Source organism: Anomaloglossus baeobatrachus, chromosome 4, assembly GCF_048569485.1.
Source record: "Anomaloglossus baeobatrachus isolate aAnoBae1 chromosome 4, aAnoBae1.hap1, whole genome shotgun sequence".
NCBI classification, from domain to species: Eukaryota; Metazoa; Chordata; class Amphibia; order Anura; family Aromobatidae; genus Anomaloglossus; species Anomaloglossus baeobatrachus.
In genome coordinates, this window is record NC_134356.1 from 97,135,445 (window position 1) to 97,157,251 (window position 21,807).

A 21,807-nucleotide genomic window follows, 5' to 3' on the forward strand; every position below is an offset into this window, starting at 1 on the left:
GCCCAGTGAGTGGCAACGAGGGAGACTGTGGTTGGAGTCCCCTCGCTGTGTCTCTAAAAGAACCAAGATGAACAAGTCATGGCTCTCAGAGGACTTTTCTTCCCCTGGGTCAGCCAGGGGACGGGAAAGGCACGCGTATTTTTGAGAGTGCTTCATGCAAAGCATCTTTTTCTTTTTCAAAAGGGAGCTCAACCGATGCCAGTCAAGTGGGGTGTGTGTGGCCCAGTGAGTGGCAACCAGGGAGACTGTGGTTGGAGTCCCCTCGCTGTGTCTCTAAAAGAACCAAGATGAACAAGTCATGGCTCTCAGAGGACTTTTCTTCCCCTGGGTCAGCCAGGGGACGGGAAAGGCACGCGTATTTTTGAGAGTGCTTCATGCAAAGCATCTTTTTCTTTTTCAAAAGGGAGCTCAACCGATGCCAGTCAAGTGGGGTGTGTGTGGCCCAGTGAGTGGAAACGAGGGAGACTGTGGTTGGAGTCCCCTCGCTGTGTCTCTAAAAGAACCAAGATGAACAAGTCATGGCTCTCAGAGGACTTTTCTTCCCCTGGGTCAGCCAGGGGACGGGAAAGGCACGCGTATTTTTGAGAGTGCTTCATGCAAAGCATCTTTTTCTTTTTCAAAAGGGAGCTCAACCGATGCCAGTCAAGTGGGGTGTGTGTGGCCCAGTGAGTGGAAACGAGGGAGACTGTGGTTGGAGTCCCCTCGCTGTGTCTCTAAAAGAACCAAGATGAACAAGTCATGGCTCTCAGAGGACTTTTCTTCCCCTGGGTCAGCCAGGGGACGGGAAAGGCACGCGTATTTTTGAGAGTGCTTCATGCAAAGCATCTTTTTCTTTTTCAAAAGGGAGCTCAACCGATGCCAGTCAAGTGGGGTGTGTGTGGCCCAGTGAGTGGCAACGAGGGAGACTGTGGTTGGAGTCCCCTCGCTGTGTCTCTAAAAGAACCAAGATGAACAAGTCATGGCTCTCAGAGGACTTTTCTTCCCCTGGGTCAGCCAGGGGACGGGAAAGGCACGCGTATTTTTGAGAGTGCTTCATGCAAAGCATCTTTTTCTTTTTCAAAAGGGAGCTCAACCGATGCCAGTCAAGTGGGGTGTGTGTGGCCCAGTGAGTGGAAACGAGGGAGACTGTGGTTGGAGTCCCCTCGCTGTGTCTCTAAAAGAACCAAGATGAACAAGTCATGGCTCTCAGAGGACTTTTCTTCCCCTGGGTCAGCCAGGGGACGGGAAAGGCACGCGTATTTTTGAGAGTGCTTCATGCAAATCATCTTTTTCTTTTTCAAAAGGGAGCTCAACCGATGCCAGTCAAGTGGGGTGTGTGTGGCCCAGTGAGTGGAAACGAGGGAGACTGTGGTTGGAGTCCCCTCGCTGTGTCTCTAAAAGAACCAAGATGAACAAGTCATGGCTCTCAGAGGACTTTTCTTCCCCTGGGTCAGCCAGGGGACGGGAAAGGCACGCGTATTTTTGAGAGTGCTTCATGCAAAGCATCTTTTTCTTTTTCAAAAGGGAGCTCAACCGATGCCAGTCAAGTGGGGTGTGTGTGGCCCAGTGAGTGGAAACGAGGGAGACTGTGGTTGGAGTCCCCTCGCTGTGTCTCTAAAAGAACCAAGATGAACAAGTCATGGCTCTCAGAGGACTTTTCTTCCCCTGGGTCAGCCAGGGGACGGGAAAGGCACGCGTATTTTTGAGAGTGCTTCATGAAAAGCATCTTTTTCTTTTTCAAAAGGGAGCTCAACCGATGCCAGTCAAGTGGGGTGTGTGTGGCCCAGTGAGTGGAAACGAGGGAGACTGTGGTTGGAGTCCCCTCGCTGTGTCTCTAAAAGAACCAAGATGAACAAGTCATGGCTCTCAGAGGACTTTTCTTCCCCTGGGTCAGCCAGGACACGGGAAAGGCACGCGTATTTTTGAGAGTGCTTCATGCAAAGCATCTTTTTCTTTTTCAAAAGGGAGCTCAACCGATGCCAGTCAAGTGGGGTGTGTGTGGCCCAGTGAGTGGAAACGAGGGAGACTGTGGTTGGAGTCCCCTCGCTGTGTCTCTAAAAGAACCAAGATGAACAAGTCATGGCTCTCAGAGGACTTTTCTTCCCCTGAGTCAGCCAGGGGACGGGAAAGGCACGCGTATTTTTGAGAGTGCTTCATGCAAAGCATCTTTTTCTTTTTCAAAAGGGAGCTCAACCGATGCCAGTCAAGTGGGGTGTGTGTGGCCCAGTGAGTGGCAACGAGGGAGACTGTGGTTGGAGTCCCCTCGCTGTGTCTCTAAAAGAACCAAGATGAACAAGTCATGGCTCTCAGAGGACTTTTCTTCCCCTGGGTCAGCCAGGGGACGGGAAAGGCACGCGTATTTTTGAGAGTGCTTCATGCAAAGCATCTTTTTCTTTTTCAAAAGGGAGCTCAACCGATGCCAGTCAAGTGGGGTGTGTGTGGCCCAGTGAGTGGAAACGAGGGAGACTGTGGTTGGAGTCCCCTCGCTGTGTTATACATGCTTTTAGAAGGGCATGACATGGCTTGGAGGTTGACTTTCATAAAATGCAAACTGTTGGCTACCAAAATGCTGCCTTTCCAACAACTGTGGTTATAGGCAATGAGGAACATACTGATGAAGATGAGACGCAGATACCCGATTGGGATGACAACTTAAATATTCGGTCAGGGCAAGAAGAGGCTCGGTCTGAGGGGGAGGGGAGTGCAAACACAACAATTGATGATGAAGTTCTAGATCCCACCTACTGTCAACCCCCAGTCAGGCACTCGAGGAGGTCAACAGAGGCGGTGGAGGAGGATGCAACCGACGACGAAATTACCTTGCGCCTTCCTGGACAGAGTCGGAGCACTGGTAGCACGTCTACAACTGCATCCTCAGCCACCACTCTGCCTATGAGCATTATTCGGGGTGCATCAACAGGTCGCATGGCCTCTAAGCCTTGCCTAGCCTGTTCCTTTTTTGACATAGAAAAAGATCGCCCAAATCATGTGATATGTAAAATTTGTCATGATTCTCTTAGTAGAGGTCAAAACCTCAGCAGTTTGACAACTTCTTCCATGAATCGTCACATGAATAAATATCATAGGTCCCGGTGGGAAGCTCACTGTGCTGCAATGCGGCCTAGCGGAGCGAACCATCCACCGCCCGCCCCTTCCAGTGCATCCGCGCGCTCTTCATCTTCTAGGACTGTGGGGACAGCTGTCACACCTGTTTTTCCACGCAAAACTTCCACCACTGTAACCGCAACAGGCAGTTTGCTTGGTAGGTCGTCAGTTGGTTTGAAAGGGGAAACAAGTGAGTGTGTACAGCTCTCTCAGACATCGATAGCACCTACGTTGGATGAAGGCAACATCATGTCTCCGCCTGCACTTTCCTCACAAACCTGCATTTTTCCAGGGACACCCTACTCAACACCGTCTACACACAGCAGCCAGATCTCTGTCCCTCAGATGTGGTCAAATAAAAGGCCACTTCCTCCGACCCATGACAAAGCTAAGAGGTTGACTCTATCCCTCTGTAAGCTGTTGGCTACCGAAATGCTGCCTTTCCGCCTAGTGGACACACAGGATTTTAGAGACCTTATGTCTGTCGCTGTGCCCCAGTACCAGATGCCTAGTCGCCACTACTTCTCTAAGAAAGGTGTGCCCGCGCTACACCAGCATGTCGCACACAACATCACCGCTTCCTTGAGAAACTCTGTGTGTGAACGGGTGCATTTCACCACCGATACTTGGACCAGTAAGCATGGACAGGGACGTTACATGTCGCTGACTGGGCACTGGGTAACTATGTTGATAGATGGTGAAGGGTCTGCTGCACAAGTCTTGCCGTCCCCACGACTTGTGTGTCAATCCTCTGTCTGTCCAAGTTCCGCCACTGCTTCTGCATCCTCCACCTCATCTGGGTCCTCCACCTCCGCCCCAAGCCTGCCTGGTCAGGCCACCAGCGTTCTCACTGCGCAGAAGGAATCACGCACCCCTCATTACTATGCTGGCAGCAGAGCGCAACGGCATCAGGCGGTCTTTAGCTTGACATGTCTTGGGAATAAGAGTCACACAGCTGAGGAGTTGTGGTCAGCTCTGCGGTCCGAGTTTAATAAATGGTTGTCTCCACTCAACCTGCAGCCTGGTAAGGCCGTGTGCGACAATGCTGCAAACCTGGGTGCGGCCCTTCGCCTGGGCAAGGTGACACACGTGCCTTGTATGGCTCACGTGTTGAACCTTGTTGTCCAGCAATTTTTAACACACTATCCCGGCCTAGATGGCCTTCTGACCAGGGCACGTAAACTGTCTGCAGTGCTCACTTCTGCCGTTCAACCGCCGCAGCTGAGCGACTTGCATCGCTCCAGAAGTCTTTCGGCCTGCCGGTTCATCGCCTGAAATGCGATGTGGCGACACGCTGGAATTCAACTCTCCACATGTTACAGCGACTGTGGCAGCACCAGCGAGCCCTGGTGCAATACGTCATGATGTATAGCCTGGGCCAACGAGATGCAGAAGTGGGGCAGATCACCCTGATGGAGTGATCTCAGATCAAGGACCTATGCACCGTTCTGCACAGTTTCGACATGGCGACGAATATGTTTAGCGCTGACAATTCCATTATCAGCATGACGATTACAGTCATTTACATGCTGGAGCACACGCTAAACACTATTCGGAGTCAGGGGGTGGGACAACAGGAAGGGGAGGAACTACAGGAGGATTCATATGCGCAAGACACAACAACATCACCAAGGTCCAGACGTTCATCATCACCAACGCGGCAGGCATGGGACCATGGGGGACAGGGATCAACAAGGGCGCATGGTAGCAGGCGAGATGTTGAGGAAGGTGCAGGAGGACATGAAGATATGGAGGACGAACTGTCCATGGACATGGAAGACTCAGCGGATGAGGGAGACCTTGGTCAAAATTCAGTTGAAAGAGGTTGGGGGGAGATGTCAGAGGAAGAAAGAACGGTTAGCACCTCTATGCCACAAACACAGCGTGGACTTGGTCCGCATGGCTGTGCAAGACACATGAGTGCCTTCTTGTTGCACTACCTCCAACATGACCCTCGGATTGTCAAAATTAGAAGTGATGATGACTACTGGCTTGCCACACTATTAGATCCCCGGGACAAGTCCAAATTTTGTGACATAATTCCACCCATAGAAAGGGACGCACGTATGCTGGAGTATCAGCATAAGCTGTTACTCGATCTTAGCTCGGCTTTTACACCAAACAACCGTGCAGGTGAAGGGAGTGATTCTCCCAGTTGTAACTTGACAAACATGGGACGGCATCGTCATCTTCAACAGTCTACCCGTACCAGTAGGACCGTATCTGGTGCTGGTAACAGCAATTTTATGGAATATTTTCATAATTTTTTTAGACCCTCCTTTGCAAGGCCACCAGAGACAACAAGTCTGACACATAGTCAACGGATGGAGAGGATGATACAGGAGTATCTCCAAATGAACATCGATGCAATGACTTTGCAAATGGAGCCTTGCTCCTTTTGGGCTTCAAATCTAGAAAAATTGACAGAGCTCTCCAGTTACGCCTTGGAGATTTTGTCGTGTGCAGCTGCCAGCGTTGTCTCTGAACGTGTCTTCTTCAGTGCTGCTGGGTGTGTGCTGACAGATAAGCGCACGCGTCTGTCCAGTGACAATGTGGACACACTGACGTTCATCAAAATGAACAAGTCATGGATCCAGAAGGAATTTACTACCCCTGTGTCATCCTGGGGAGAGTAAATGCTTGTGGATTTGGAATGTGCTTGATGCAAATCAAAACATCCTGTTTGCAACTAGGGCACAAGTGCTGCCACTGATGGGGTGTCTGTGTGCCCAATGTTGGGAAAAAAGGTAGACTCCGCTTGGAGTAACCCTTGCTTGATGTGTTTTTTAAAAATGATACAAGATGAACAGATCTGAAGGCAAGATGAAGGCAACATCATGTCTCCGCCTGCACTTTTCTCACAAACCTGCATTTTTCCAGGGACACCCTACTCAACACCGTCTACAGACAGCAGCCAGATCTCTTTCCCTCAGATGTGGTCAAATAAAAGGCCACTTACTGCGACCCATGACAAAGCTAAGTGGTTGACTCTATCCCTCTGTAAGCTGTTGGCTTCCGAAATGCTGCCTTTACGCGTAGTGGACACACAGGATTTTACAGACCTTATGTCTGTCGCTGTGCCCCAGTACCACATGCCCAATCACCACTGCTTCTCCAAGAAAAGCATGCCCGCGCTACACCAGCATGTCGCACACAACATCACCACTTCCTTGAGAAAATCTGTGTGCGACAGGGTGCATTTCAACACAGGTACTTGGACCAGTAAGCATAGACAGGGTCATTACATGTCACTGACTGGGCACTGGCAAACTATGGTGAGAGATGGAGAAGGGTCTGCTGTACAAGTCTTGCCGTCCCCACGAGTTGTTTCAATCCTTGTTCTGTATGTAGAAGTTAATACACTGCTTCTGCCTCTTCAACCTCGTGTGGGTCCTCTACCTTGGCGCAAACCCTGTGTGGTCAGGCCACCCTTCCTTGCAACTGCGCACAAGGACTACCACACACCTCCTTACTATGCTGGCAGCAGAGCTCAATGCCATCAGGCGGTCAAAGCTTTACTTTGAAATGTATGGGAAATGTGAGTCACACCGCTATTACAGAGAATAGTAGTCAGGCAGGGTCAAAACATTAATTGAGGAACAGGAACAGAATGGGACGGCCAGGAAAGAATCAGAAAACAAGCAGAGTTGAAATGCGTATCGGCCAACAAGGTACATAAACAGCAAGCAGGAAAAGTAGTCAGGTAACAAGCACACAAAATCATAAAACTGAACTGGGGGTAAAATTAACCAGAGGTTCATAGCTATGTCTGGCAGTGGTCTGCAGACAGGATGGGCATAAAAAAGGGTGTGGTGTCTTCCCATTGGTTGTAGCTGAATGATGGTATTTCATCTGTGAGATACCCACCAGCTACATTCAGCCAGAGATTCTGCATCTGTCAAGGTAATGCAGCCCAGTGGGTGAGCATAACCTGCGTCCACCTGCGCCGCTGGCATCGACTACTCTCACATCATCAGCACTATTCATGAAAGGAACACGTTGTCACCTGGCAACCGGAGTACAAATTGACGGAGCGGACTACGTTGGTGACTTAACAGCCGTGTGCGGCAATGATGCAAACCTGGCTGCGGGCTATCCTCAGGGCAATGTGACACACGTGCCTTTTAGGGCTCACGTGTTGAACCGAATTCGCCAGCAATTTTTAAAACACCATCACGGCCTACATGGCCTTGTGCAGTGGGCACGCTCGCTATGTGCTCACTTCCATCGTGCGCACACAGCAGCTCAACAACTTTCATCACTCCGGAAGTCTTAGGGTCTGGCAGTTAAACGCCGTAAATGCGATGTTTCGACACGCAGGAATTGGAATCTGCACATGTTGCAGCGTGTGTGGCAGCACCGCAGAGCCCTGCTGAAATACGGTAAGACATATAGCCTGGGATAACTTGATCCAGAGGTGGTGCAGATCACGCTGCTGGAGTGGTGTCAGATCAAGGACCTATGCACCCTGCTACACAGTTTTGAAATGTCGACGAAGATGTTTAGCACTGGCAATGTCATTCTCAGCGTGACAATTCTGGTCATCTACATGATGGAGCACACTGTAATTATTATTCTGAGTCAGGTGTTGGGACAAGAGGAAGGGGAGGAAGTACAGGAGGAGTCATATGCGGAAGGGATAACAAGATCTACGAGGTCCAGATGGTCAGCGGCACCTATGCGGCATTCATGGTGAGGGAGAGGGATTAACAAGGGCGCATAGTATCAGCAAAAAGTGTTGATGAAAGTGCAGGAGCCCATGAAGAAATGGAGGACGAACTGGCGATGGGCATGGAAGACTCAGCAGATGAGTGAGAGCTTGCTCACATTTCGGTTGTGCGAGGTTGTGGGTAGAGGGCAGAGGAAGGATGCACGATTCTCACCTCTCTGCCACCAACACACCAAGGACTTGGTCCTCCTGGATGCACAAGACACATGAGCGCCTTCTTGCTGCACTACCTACATGACCCTCGGATTGTATGAATTTGAACTAATCCTGAATACTGGGTTGCCACACTGTTAGATCCCCGGTACAAGACAAAATTTGGCGAACTAATTCCTGCCATAGAAATAGACGCACGTATACAGGAGTATCTGCAGAATGTGGTACGCAATCTTAGATCTACTTGTCCACTAAACACCAGTGCTGCACAGAGTGAATCTCAACGCTTTGTCATGGATAGGAGGAAATGGTCTTTTACTTGTCCACATCGGAGGGACCGAGGGATGGCTGCTGTGCTGAGATGGCGTTGAGTACGGTGTCCCTGCACAGTTGCACTTTTGGTCATATCCCAAAATGAGTTGAAAAAGGACAGATGCTGTTGGAAAGGGGAACAGGTGTGTTGGAAAGGGGAAAAAAGTTTTGGTCCGTGGATTTGGTGGTTAAGCAACTGTAACATTTGCTGAAGAAACAACATCTGTTACAGTGGGACTGGCAGATTTGGATAAAGTGGTATATAATCTGTGACCGCTATATAACGAAAATTAATAAGAAAAGAAAGAGAAAGGTATATATCCCCATCAGCAGTCAGTGTCCACCGTGCTCCCAGTTGGAAAAGGAGAGGTTGGCAACTTGAAGGTTTGGTGGAGGATACAGAGCTGTGTGGCTATGAAACTAATAGTAGCCTGAACCGAGTTAGACGCCATTCGGATCTGGAGACTGTGAGCCCTGTTAGCGTCACAGGGTCCACATGCCCACCCAGCCCAGGAACTCCCTGTTAACAACACAGGGGCCATTGAGTACGCTGACCGTGTGCGTAGGGGCCACACCTGTGGACAGCAGGCGCATCAGCAGCAGCAGGCCTGTTAATGCCACTGGGCTGCACAAGCAGGACTGTTAGGACAGGAGCTGGTCTTAACCGTTCTGCGTTACCAACTGTGGTGGTGGCCTGCATCCACCACCCGATCCCTGCCTACCTCTGGCCTAAAGCCGCAATGGGTTCAACACATGGAGGTGTGCTCTTTCGGAGCATAATAGAAGACTGCGCACCTCCTTGTTGGCTCCAGCCCCTTTTATAACCTGGGTCCGCCCCAAACCAGGGTGAACCACAATGCACCTCCTGGAGACAAAAGTAGAGTGACACGTCATGAGTGGCATAACTAGCGTCCTATTTGGAAACGCAACTTCAATGATGACCTCATGGCTGCCATGACCCAAACACCTCACCAGTCATCGTCTGAGCATCAATAATGCGGTGACAAGTCATAGGTGTGGGCCTCTGCAAGCCATTTGGGAGGACACCTGATGCCCTGTGGTCTATATGGGACCCCCACATCAGGGCCAGGGCCAAAGAGTTCATTACCGGACCTAGTCTCTGATGCAGGAAGTGCCTGAGCATGCTCAGTAGCATGAAATACAGTCTCTGAAAAAAGACTATCAGCTTTAGCATGGTGTCTATGCCCAAAACAGGACTTAGACCCGGCACGGAATGCAAGCACCTGTGCAAAGAGGCTTTTCACACTTAGTGTGGGAGCATGCGCTGTATCCCGAAATGAAAACTTAGCGTCAGGAATGGCACAGTCAGGCTGAGCATACTCACTAGGCGAAACACTGTAATTATGCTGCAGCTGGGGTACATCGGCACACGCATGCGCACTAGCTGCCTCTCCACACTTAGACGTGGAGGGGAAATTTGTCTTGGAGATGCTGTCTATGAACAGAAGGAAAAGCTAAAGGAAGCCTGACTTTCTATCCCTCCGAATTATGAAATGCAGCAATGAATTCCATGAGTTTGCTATAACATTAGCGTAGCAAAATGTGCATGAGGGTGTGATGTAGAGGTGCTAGAAATAGCTTGTCACCAGTGGGGCACTAATGGAATACAACAGCCAGTTCTATGATGCCACAAAATGGCAGTATTTTGTGCTATCATTATAGCTTATTAAAAACAGAGCACGAGGTTGTCATGCAGAGGTGCTGCACATAGATTTGCAGTAGTGTGAATTGACAAAAGTACAATAGCCACGTTTAGGATACAACTAGGTACAGTGAGTGTTTGCTAGTAAAATTGCTTAGTTTAAAAAAGTTGTAGTGTGCAATGCAGGCAGACGTGCTATGCAAATGTCTTTGCACTAGTGGGACTATAGCAAAGTCCAATAGCCACGTATAGGATGCCACTAGGTACACTGAGTGTGTGCTAGTATAATGGCTTCGTTATAATTTGTTGGAGTGTGCAACGCAGGCAGATGCGCTCTGCAAATGTCTTGGCACTAGTGGGACTATAGCAAAGTCCAATAGCCACGTATAGGATGCCACTAGGTACACTGTGTGTTTGCTAGTATAATGGATGAGTTTGAAAAAGATAGAGTGTGCAATGCAGGCAGACGTGCTGCAAATAACGTTCCAATACTGTGAATTGACAAAAGTACAATAGCCACGTATAGGATGCCACTAGGTACACTGACTGTTTGCTAGTATAATGGCTGAGTTTAAAAAAGTTAGAGTGTGCAATGCAGGCAGACGTGCTGCAAATAACGTTCCAATACTGTGAATTGACAAAAGTACAATAGCCACGTTTAGGATGCCACTAGGTACACTGACTGTTTGCTAGTATAATGGCTGAGTTTAAAAAAGTTAGAGTGTGCAATGCAGGCAGACGTGCTGCAAATAACGTTCCAATACTGTGAATTGACAAAAGTACAATAGCCACGTTTAGGATGCCACTAGGTACACTGACTGTTTGGTAGTATAATGGCTGAGTTTAAAAAAGTTAGAGTGTGCAATGCAGGCAGACGTGCTGCAAATAACGTTCCAATACTGTGAATTGACAAAAGTACAATAGCCACGTTTAGGATACAACTAGGTACAGTGAGTGTTTGCTAGTATAATGGCTGAGTTTAAAAAAGTTAGAGTGTGCAATGCAGGCAGACGTGCTGCAAATAACGTTCCAATACTGTGAATTGACAAAAGTACAATAGCCACGTTTAGGATACAACTAGGTACAGTGAGTGTTTGCTAGTATAATGGCTGAGTTTAAAAAAGTTAGAGTGTGCAATGCAGGCAGACGTGCTGCAAATAACGTTCCAATACTGTGAATTGACAAAAGTACAATAGCCACGTTTAGGATGCCACTAGGTACAGTGAGTGTTTGCTAGTATAATGGCTGAGTTTAAAAAAGTTAGAGTGTGCAATGCAGGCAGACGTGCTGCAAATAACGTTCCAATACTGTGAATTGACAAAAGTACAATAGCCACGTTTAGGATGCCACTAGGTACACTGACTGTTTGCTAGTATAATGGCTGAGTTTAAAAAAGTTAGAGTGTGCAATGCAGGCAGACGTGCTGCAAATAACGTTCCAATACTGTGAATTGACAAAAGTACAATAGCCACGTTTAGGATGCCACTAGGTACACTGACTGTTTGCTAGTATAATGGCTGAGTTTAAAAAACTTGGAGTGTGCAATGCAGGCAGATGTGCTCTGCAAATGTCTTGGCACTAGTGGGACTATAGCAAAGTCCAATAGCCACGTATAGGATGCCACTAGGTACACTGAGTGTGTGCTAGTATAATGGCTTCGTTATAATTAGTTGGAGTGTGCAACGCAGGCAGATGCGCTCTGCAAATGTCTTGGCACTAGTGGGACTATAGCAAAGTCCAATAGCCACGTATAGGATGCCACTAGGTACACTGAGTGTTTGCTAGTATAATGGCTTCGTTATAATTTGTTGGAGTGTGCAACGCAGGCAGATGCGCTCTGCAAATGTCTTGGCACTAGTGGGACTATAGCAAAGTCCAATAGCCACGTATAGGATGCCACTAGGTACACTGAGTGTTTGCTAGTATAATGGCTTCGTTATAATTAGTTGGAGTGTGCAACGCAGGCAGATGCGCTCTGCAAATGTCTTGGCACTAGTGGGACTATAGCAAAGTCCAATAGCCACGTATAGGATGCCACTAGGTACACTGAGTGTTTGCTAGTATAATGGCTGAGTTTAAAAAACTTGGAGTGTGCAATGCAGGCAGATGTGCTCTGCTAATGTCTTTGCACTAGTGGGACTATAGCAAAGTCCAATAGCCACGTATAGGATGCCACTAGGTACACTGAGTGTGTGCTAGTATAATGGCTTAGTTATAATTCGTTGGAGTGTGCAACGCAGGCAGACGTGCTGCAAATGTCTTGGCACTAGTGGGACTATAGCAAAGTCCAATAGCCACGTATAGGATGCCACTAGGTACACTGAGTGTTTGCTAGTATAATGGCTTCGTTATAATTTGTTGGAGTGTGCAACGCAGGCAGATGCGCTCTGCAAATGTCTTGGCCCTAGTGGGACTATAGCAAAGTCCAATAGCCACGTATAGGATGCCACTAGGTACACTGAGTGTTTGCTAGTATAATGGCTGAGTTTAAAAAACTTGGAGTGTGCAATGCAGGCAGATGTGCTCTGCTAATGTCTTTGCACTAGTGGGACTATAGCAAAGTCCAATAGCCACGTATAGGATGCCACTAGGTACACTGAGTGTTTGCTAGTAAAATTGCTTAGTTTAAAAAACTTGGAGTGTGCAATGCAGGCAGATGTGCTCTGCAAATGTCTTTGCACTAGTGGGACTATAGCAAAGTCCAATAGCCACAGATAGGATGCCACTAGGTACACTGAGTGTTTGCTAGTATAATGGCTTAGTTAGAATGAGTTGGAGTGTGCAGAGGACAAGAGGGTACAGTGGCAGGATTGTGGTGCTCTGGGTAGAGGAATGGAAGCCTGCCTTTCTATTCCCTCCTAATGGTGAAATGCAGGGAGGAAATCCCTGACCTGGGCTACACAGACGCTGTTGCTGTTTGCAGGACCTGTCACCTATGGCTCTCTGACCCTGCCGGTACGAGCCCTTAAAAGGACTGCTAGAATGTGCTCTCCCTAAGCTGTCTAACGCTGTGTATGCAGCGCATACAGCTGTATCGGCGATAGGACAAAGGACGGAACTGCGACAGTGATGTCTGACACCAAAGACGCAGAAGGCAGATAATGGCGATCGTGAAGAAAATGTCCGGTTTTATAATGCAGGGACATGTGACATGCAGATCCTATCACACATGCCGTTGCTTCTCTGCCTCAAAGTCCACTTAGGTGTGTGTGTGTCTGTGATTGGCTGACATGCTGGCCAGCCCCACAAGACGCGCGCGCTTAGGGAAGGAAGACAAGAAAAAAAAAAAAAAAAATGGCGATCGCCATTATAGAAACAGCAGTGATCTGAAGGCGCTGTTCACGCACACTATACACTGAAATGTGATAATAGTTTGATTCACACAGAGTGACTTACACTATTACAGCAGAAACCAAGCTAAGATTTAGCTGTTTTTTGGCTGCTAGAACCGTTCTCGAACGTTTCTAGAACTATCGAGCTTTTGCAAAAAGCTCGAGTTCTAGTTCGATCTAGAACATGCCCCAAAATCACTCGAGCCTAGAACTGGAGAACCACGAACCACGAACCGCGCTCAACTCTAGTAATGAGTGTAGAATAGGAGGGTTTCTGGAAGAAAAAACAAGTCTGTGAAGGCCAGAATTCTTGCTGGTTGGTAGGGGTTCAAATACTTACTTCATGCAATAAAATGCAAATTATTATTATTTATTTCAAAATCATACAGTGTGATTTACCAGATTTTTTGGAAGGGATTCTGTCTGTCACAGTTGACGTGTACCTACGTTAACAATTGCAGACCTCTCCATTCATTGTGGGTGGGAAATCTTTCACAAACTGCCGTGTATCAAATACTTTTTTTCTCGACTGTATATATATATATATATATATATATACTAGAAGGTGGCCCGATTCTACGCATCGGGTATTCTGGAATTTACGTATTGTGTAGTTCATGTATGATTTTTGTTATATATATATATATATATATATATATATAGATGTTGTTGTGTGTAGTTACCAAGTGTTTGTGTAGGGCGCTGTACATGTTCTGGGTGTTGTCTGGGTGTGACGGGGGGTGAGAGCGGTGTTGTATGTGTGTTGCGTGGGTTGCGTTGTTTGTGGAGCGCTGTGTGTCTGTAGCGTTGTGTGTGTGTGTGTTGCGCGGTTTGTGTGTGTGTGGTGTGTTTTGGGGGAGGTATGTTTTGTGCAATGTGTGTGTTGTGCGGTATGTGCGTATATTTGTGTGTGCCGCGGTGTTTGTGTGTTGGGTGTTGTATGTGTGCAGCGTTGTCTGTGTGTGTGGGTGTCTGTGTAGGGCAGTTGTTTGTGGTTCCCAGTGTGTGTGTGTGGTGTGTTGTGCAGTGCGCACGCGTGTGTGTGTGTGTGTTGGGGGAGGTGTGCACTTCCCATCGTGCTCCATCCCCCATGCAGCGCACTCCCCATCGTGCTCCATCCGCCATGCTGCGCACTCCCCATCGTGCTCCATCCCCCATGCAGTGCACTCCCCATCGTGCTCCATCTGCACACATGTGCGCGCACACACACAACACACATGTGCGTTTCTGAACGCGGCGATACCAAATGTGTGTATATTTTTTATTTTTTTAACCCTTTAATTTTCAATGGGGCGAATGGGGGGTGATTTTAACTTTTAGGTTTTTTTGTTTTTTTTAAATTTTTTCTTTCTCTGCCATGAGTGCTCTACTCAATAATGCCCAGGTAACCCAAGAACACATGTGACAAAGATCATTATAAGTGTGGTGGTGGACAAGATATGGGCGGCACCAGTGCTCAGTACCCAGGTGGCCAGACACACCAAGTCTTGTAAGACCTGTGCTTAATACAAGGTAGAGAAACTAAAAAGACCTCGTAGAAACACTCCCCTCATCCGCTCTACTGCTCTGGTGATTGCAGATTAGACATATACATCTACCATGAGTAGGTTTATGTGAGTTTGTGCGTGTTGTGTAAATTTCTTTCCAGGTTTGGTCAGAGGCATTCCAGTGCAGAAAGCGACGTTATTGCTGAAAAGCACATTAAGGTGGTATGTCAAAAATGGGTTTACAGAAGTAAAAAAAGTGTATATTTTATAAAAGGGTGGAAACTGGCAAGTCGTGAACCAAATGTATGTTTTGTTTTCTTTTCATAATAAACAGGTCTATTTGTAAGATATTTTTTGGTTTATCACAGGCATGTACCATTTTTTTATATGATTGACTAAACAGTGTGTTAAACAAGTGTATTTTCCAATTCCAGATTTTAAATCAGTGTCAGGAGCATGTGGTCTTCAGTCAGGGGACTGATTAATCCTAAAAGGACAAGCGAGAATGAGCCATCCAGCCACAGAAATGTCAATAAGCTCGACGGCAGGGCAACATGGATTCACACGTCGCATTGCAGAAGGGTCGACCCACTGAAGCTACACTGAGCGTCTTGCTTGTATTTATCCTTTTTAAAAGACCTGTACAGTCTCAGGCCACCATTGCCAAAACAGGTAGAAGAGAGGACTTAGAGAACCTTGAGACATGGGAAGGTCCAACTGCAAAGGGTGAGGACTCGTCTAGGAGTCCTTAGTCTCAAACCGGTGAAGAAAACCCTTTCCCCTCTCCGCCCATGCCTCAACGTTCAGTCAGGCAGGTTTTCCCAACAGACCTCTTTTCCTTTCTTCCTAAGGGAACACAGTACATTTAGTATTCGGAAATGGCAGAAATAAGTCTTTAGAGGGGACTGGCACCGTAAGAATTGAGTAACCTGAAATACTTAATTCAGCCATGTCACAGACCCAGATACGTAGTTTAGTTGATGTAACCTAATATACATATTTATGAATGCTTTTGTTTTCTACTAACATATATATAAATATATTCGTTGATTTTCCTTAATACAAAATGCCAGCTTTTAACCCTCTAATCTCGGGAAAAGCTTTGGGAGAACCCATCCCAACAGGCTGATGTCTCCCTGGCCTAGTCTGCTGAGCACTGGCAGTGACACGCGAGTTAATGTCTCGTTTCAGAAACCAATGGACCTGAAACAACTGAAGCAGAGAGCGGCTGCCACTCCACCCATTATCTCAGAAGGCTTCTCTGAGTCAGCGCTTCAAACTGTTCTCATGAAGCCTCATCACGCTTTGGCTTTTTATCAAGAGCAGATCACCAAGGTTCACAAGTCGGCCCTGGATGGACTAGCACCAACCAAGTATCTTCCTTCTCATTTAACATCTGAAAAAGAACCACAGACAATCTGTAGCAGATGTTTTTTGGTTATGTGCTGACCTCAAGATAAGATCTACACTCGAACTTCCTTGGTCAGGACAATGTGCCCTAATGAAAGTGTTAATGCCGATCCTAATAACCCCTGTAAATCATGGAGTTACCCTTGAGCAGAGAAGAACAAGTAACCAAGGTAGAGCCAGAGCCCCGTAGAGCTGTGTCAAACAATGACCTATTGGAAGACCCCCATGTATATATTGATGTAATTGGAGTCCCAAGGGGGGGTCCCAGATGAGTATAAGGCCAGAGATGAAGTAGCAGCAGGATTTAAGTCCTTACTTCCCATTATTACTGTGAATAAGAATGTTGCATGGATCAATTATCTCTATTATAATCCACAGAGATTTGTCAATTACTCCAGGAACTCCTTAACTGGGTTAGCTACTCAGTTGGGTCAGACTACTCTGCTGGCCAACCAGAACCGGATGGCTCTGGATATGTTATTAGCAGAAAAAGGAGTAGTTTGTGCAATGATAGGAGAGGCCTGTTGTATTTATGTCCCAGATGAAACAGGCCCAATTGGTAAGGTCACCCAGGCCCTGAAACAATTAAATTCCCTATCCAAAGAATTGAAAGAAAATTCAGGGGTAACCAATCCTTGGGGAGACTGGTTTAGTTGGATGACTTCTCTGAAAGGGATATTAATTCAGATAGGGATTATAACCCTTCTAGTGTTGGTTTTTGCTATAATTATTGTTTACTGTATTTTGCCTTGCTGTAAGAAGATTTGTAATAAGGGGACAAACGAGGCTATAGCCATGGCAACCTTCCCTTCAGTATTATATAATCCAGTAGCCCCCTCCAAATCTGACACAATGGTTACTAAGCTCAATGACCCAAAGTCAACCTTAAGAGGTTGTTATAGAAGGGGGCCACGGGGCTCAGATCCCCTCTGTGGGAACTGAGGTGAAGATGTTAGGAAAGAGCGTGATTAGAACGCACCTATATACCATAACTGTGGGACACTGTAGTCTCTGGGTAGCCCTCACGGAGTAAGTAGACAGATAATCTTATTAAGGGGGGACTGTGAAGGCCTAGGCTATGAATCGTTTGTCCAGTATGATATTATATTATAATAAGATTAATCTGTATTTTGAATGTTTTATGTATTGCTTTCTACATATATCTGACTGAAATGTTGCAAGGATTGTATATGTAAACAAACTATGCTTAGGGCAAAGTAATGAGTTTGTAGTCTCAAATAAGTAAACTGACAGGTTCTGGAAAAACCGGTTAGACTCATGATTAAGCAATATTCTTGAATAGACTTTCGTCCATTCCCAGACACACCTGAATGACTTAAAGGAATGTTGTTTTACAGGACTGTCCAAAAAGCTGTATAAAATGTTATGCTTTGTGAATACACGGGCAGAAGACCTTCACTTCTCCCAAATAGAGACACGTTTCTCTTTGTGGTCATTTTTTTGATTCATATACATCTGCGCAGTTCTGATTTGAAATCCAGCTCTGTGACCCTGAGAGAGACCCGGAGGTCTCCCCCAACACCGCCCTCACTCCGCCCCACCTGGTGTGGACATCAGACCCTGGAGGGAGGCAACAAGGGTTTTTGGTTGACTGGTGTAACTGTATAGGGTGGGGGGTGTGTATGTTGTTATGTATGTGACTACCTGGCTAGTCCAGGGTGTCACACCTCCTCTTCCTTTTTTTCTATCATATTCACAGACTCATCATGAGGCCATCAACCATAATTTTTGGAAGCTATCAGGTGGCCCTCATTCATACATTTGGGAGGGCCCTCTCTCATACATTTGGAAGGTTCCACAGGTGAGGTGCCCCTCTATCAGAAATTTGGAAGGGCCCTCTCTCTAGTTCCTTTCATCCTCGTCTGAATTACCCTCCCCAAGACTCCCAAGCTGGAAGCACTGCAGCACTGACTCAGGGAAACAGCAAAAGGCTGTGCTTAATTCACTATCTTTCTTTAGGTGATAAACCGCACACTGCAGCAGAGTTGTTGAAAAGTCTAATAGACCAGACAAATCTGTGGCTCTTGCCATGCTAACCTACAACCAGTCATGGTTGTATGTGATAACGCATCTGTAACCTGGTGGTGGTTCTGAAGCTTGACAGGCTTGCTCATGTATTATGCTGGGGCCACATGCTCAACTTTGTGGTTCAGCGGTTTTCTGGAAAACTAACCCAATTTTCCTGAGCTACTTGTGAAGGTGTGTCGTGTGTGCTCCCATTTCCATAAGTCAGCTACAGCTGCCGCTTGTCTGGCAGTGTTTCAGCAGCGCTTGCAAGTGGCAGCTCAACGACAGATGTGTGATGTGACCACACGTTGGAACTCCACATTGGACATGTACTTGGCAAAGCTTTCTGACCAACAGAGGGTGTTAATTGAATAATAACTAAGGCATATGTTGCGGGCGGGGGCCGATGCCACTTCTCTCTCTCTCGGGGGCCGCCTGCTCGGATACGGGTTCGCTGCTGCGGCTCGAGTGGTGACCGGACCCGGGCTCACACGGCCGCCCATCCTCACAACTGTCAGAAGGGGGGTATTTACAAGGGAGGTTGTCTGTGACACCACCCGTGGGTTGTGGTGAAGGATGTTGGCACCGCAGCTGCCTGTTGATGGGGGTGCCCGGGGCTGATGGAGCGGGGCAGCAAGGTGGGATCCCATCCACGGGTAGGGAAGGTGTAGTCCCGGGTCCCTAGGATGGAACACGGGAGTGATGGCTGCTGTAGGTAGCGCGCCGGACCGGACCGGGGACAGTGGTGTACTCACAGTTCAATAACTTCACACAAGTCCAGTAGTAAACCAAGTTGCCAGTGGCCGGCTGCCTTTCTGAGGGGTGCATTCGGGTCCCGCACCCAGGTTGATGAGCAGATAACCCTTCCTCCTGTACTTTGTGTTTCTTTCTCTTTTTGGACAACTTTGCATGGAACGGAGAAGTCCACTCCTGGTTCTATTTGTGTTGGGAGCTGTGGCCCGCGAAAGCTGACCCTTGGGATTTCAGTGGGTTCTTGGCGGACACCCTATCCCCCGCGTTGGGCTTCCATTTCGTTCTTTCTGGGCAGTAAATTGGGACAATGTCTGGAATCTTGTCCCCGGCTGGTCAATTGGAGAGGGGCTTGCAACCTTCCTCGCCCTAGGGTCCAGGCACCCCGACTGTGCACGGCCTCCGGACCGGATTCCTGCTGTCGGTACCAGCGGGCTACAACACTGCCCCGGTCCATGTTAGGTCTCCCGCAACCGGATCTCCGTCAGCTGTGGCTCTGCCCACCGTCTTCCACCTAGCCAAGTAGTCCAGAGGCTATGACCCCTGACTACACCACAGCAAGCTCTCCACACTTCAACTACAAACTTGAACTCCACTAAACTCAACTAAAACTCAACTGACTGGTTCCCGCCCCGGACTTCTCAAGACCCCTAGGTGGGCATTCTCATCTGCCTGATCCCGCCCACTGGTGTGTCCTGGTTATCATGAGGGGGTGGCTAGGATTTTATGGCTGTGTGTTATGCCTAGGTGTGGGTCGGGATGGAAACAAGGAGGATGTGTAATATTTGTCACTATCTGGTTTTGCCAGGGCGTCACACATACTAATAATAATAATAATTTTTATTCAAATAGAGCCACATTTTCTATCACATAAATTCTGGATGCCCCTCAGGTGGCCTTCACTCATACATTTGAAAGGGCCCTCAGGTGAGCCTTTACAAGAAACTTGGGAGGATGCACAGTTGGCCCTCTACCAGAACTCCCTCATACATCTGGGAGGGCCCTCACTCATACATTTGAAAGGAATCCACAACTTGAGTTTGTATACTGGATGTATTTAGTAGAGACTTGATTTTCTTATCTATTATGCATTCCAGTGCCCAGGCCAGTGTGAGTAAAATGAAGCTCAAAATCAGCAGATTCATTTATGGTCTGTAAACAATAATTAGAGTCCAAAGTCAACATTGCGTTATCTATCTCTGTGTGTTGCATTCGGGGTCTGTTTCTTGCACCCGAGTTCAACCAGTGTAAGTAAAATGGAGCTCAAAAGCCTCAGATTTATTTAGGATCTGTAAGCAATATGTACAGTGCAAAGTCACCACTGCGTCATCCCTCTGTGTGTTGCATTCACAACCTGTTTGTTATACCTGAGTTAAAAAGCATCAGAAAAATGGAGCTCAGAAGCCACAGATTTACTAAGGGTATGTAAAATTAATCTTTAACAATGTGCATTTGATGTGGTTGCACCTTTTTCCAGGATGGGAGCCTGAAGTGTTGGTGAGCACTCAGCATAAGTCTGGGGACCTCTTCTGGCACATCCACAACCACAGAGATCAACAGCTTCTCAAAAGAAAAAACTGTCCCTTGAAGAGTTTTGTACAGAGAACGAATCAGAGGATATTGCCAAGCAAGAGAAGGGATCTGTGGACTGTATTATGCTGGCGACAGAAATAGGTAGAGAGCTCAGGTAAAGGACCTCGTAGTACCGAGTGTGACAATGCTGGTGTACCACAATGTGCAAAAAATTAAAAGCAGGCTCTCTGATACCAACTGGAAGAGACAGTGAGAAGTGCCTGAGAAAACATTGTTACCATTCATAAAGGGTGGCACTCCTAGAGTGCTAAAGCCAATGTGCAAGGGTGAACCCAAAAATTAACACTGGGGGCTCCCTGATGCACACTAGAAGAGACAGGGAGGAGGGCTTCAGAAAACATACATACTAACTGAGAATAGGGGCTCCTAAACTGGCCCTGAGGCTAGGGAGCCCTAACTGTCCCTTATCCCAGAGGTAATTTTGAAGGTGAAGACGTCTGGACCACCAACGTAGCCCTGACTCCTGATCAGCCGCAAGTCTAATACTCCATCACCCCCAACCCAGGAGAGAACTGTGACTGGGGTTGTAAATAGAGTTGAGCGCGGTTCGCGGTTCGAGGTTCTCCAGTTCGCGGCTCGAGAGATTTTGGGGGCTGTTCTAGATCGAACTAGAACTCGAGCTTTTTGCTAAAGCTCGATAGTTCTAGATACGTTCGAGAACGGTTCTAGCAGCAAAAAGACAAGCTAATTACTAGCTGGCTTTCCGCTGTAATAGTGTAAGTCACTCTGTGACTCACACTATTATGAAATTTCAGTGTATAGTGTGTGGGAACAGCGCATTCAGATCACTGCTGTTTGGATAATGGCGATCACCATTTTTTTCCTTGTCTTCCTTCCCTAAGCGCGCGCGTGTAGTGGGGCGGGCCAGCATGTCAGCCAATCCCAGACACACACACACAGCTAAGTGGACTTTTAGCCAGAGAAGCAACGGCATGTGTGATAGGATGTCCATGTCACATGTCCCTGCATTATAAAAACGAGTATCTGCCCGTCCAGACGCCATTATCTCTTCTGCGCCTTGGTGTCAGTCACCGCTGGCGTAGCTCCTGTCTCCGATACTGCTGTGTACGCTCTATACACAGCGCTATACAGAATAGGGATAGAAGTTTCTTTCAGCCCTTCTAAGGGCTAATACCGGCAGGGTCAGAGCCGTAGGTGACAGTCAGGGCAGTGAAAACAGATTTTAACAGCTACACAAGATAACAGCGTCTGTGTAGCTAAGGTCAGGGATTTCCTCACTGCATTTCCCCATTAGGAGGGATAGAA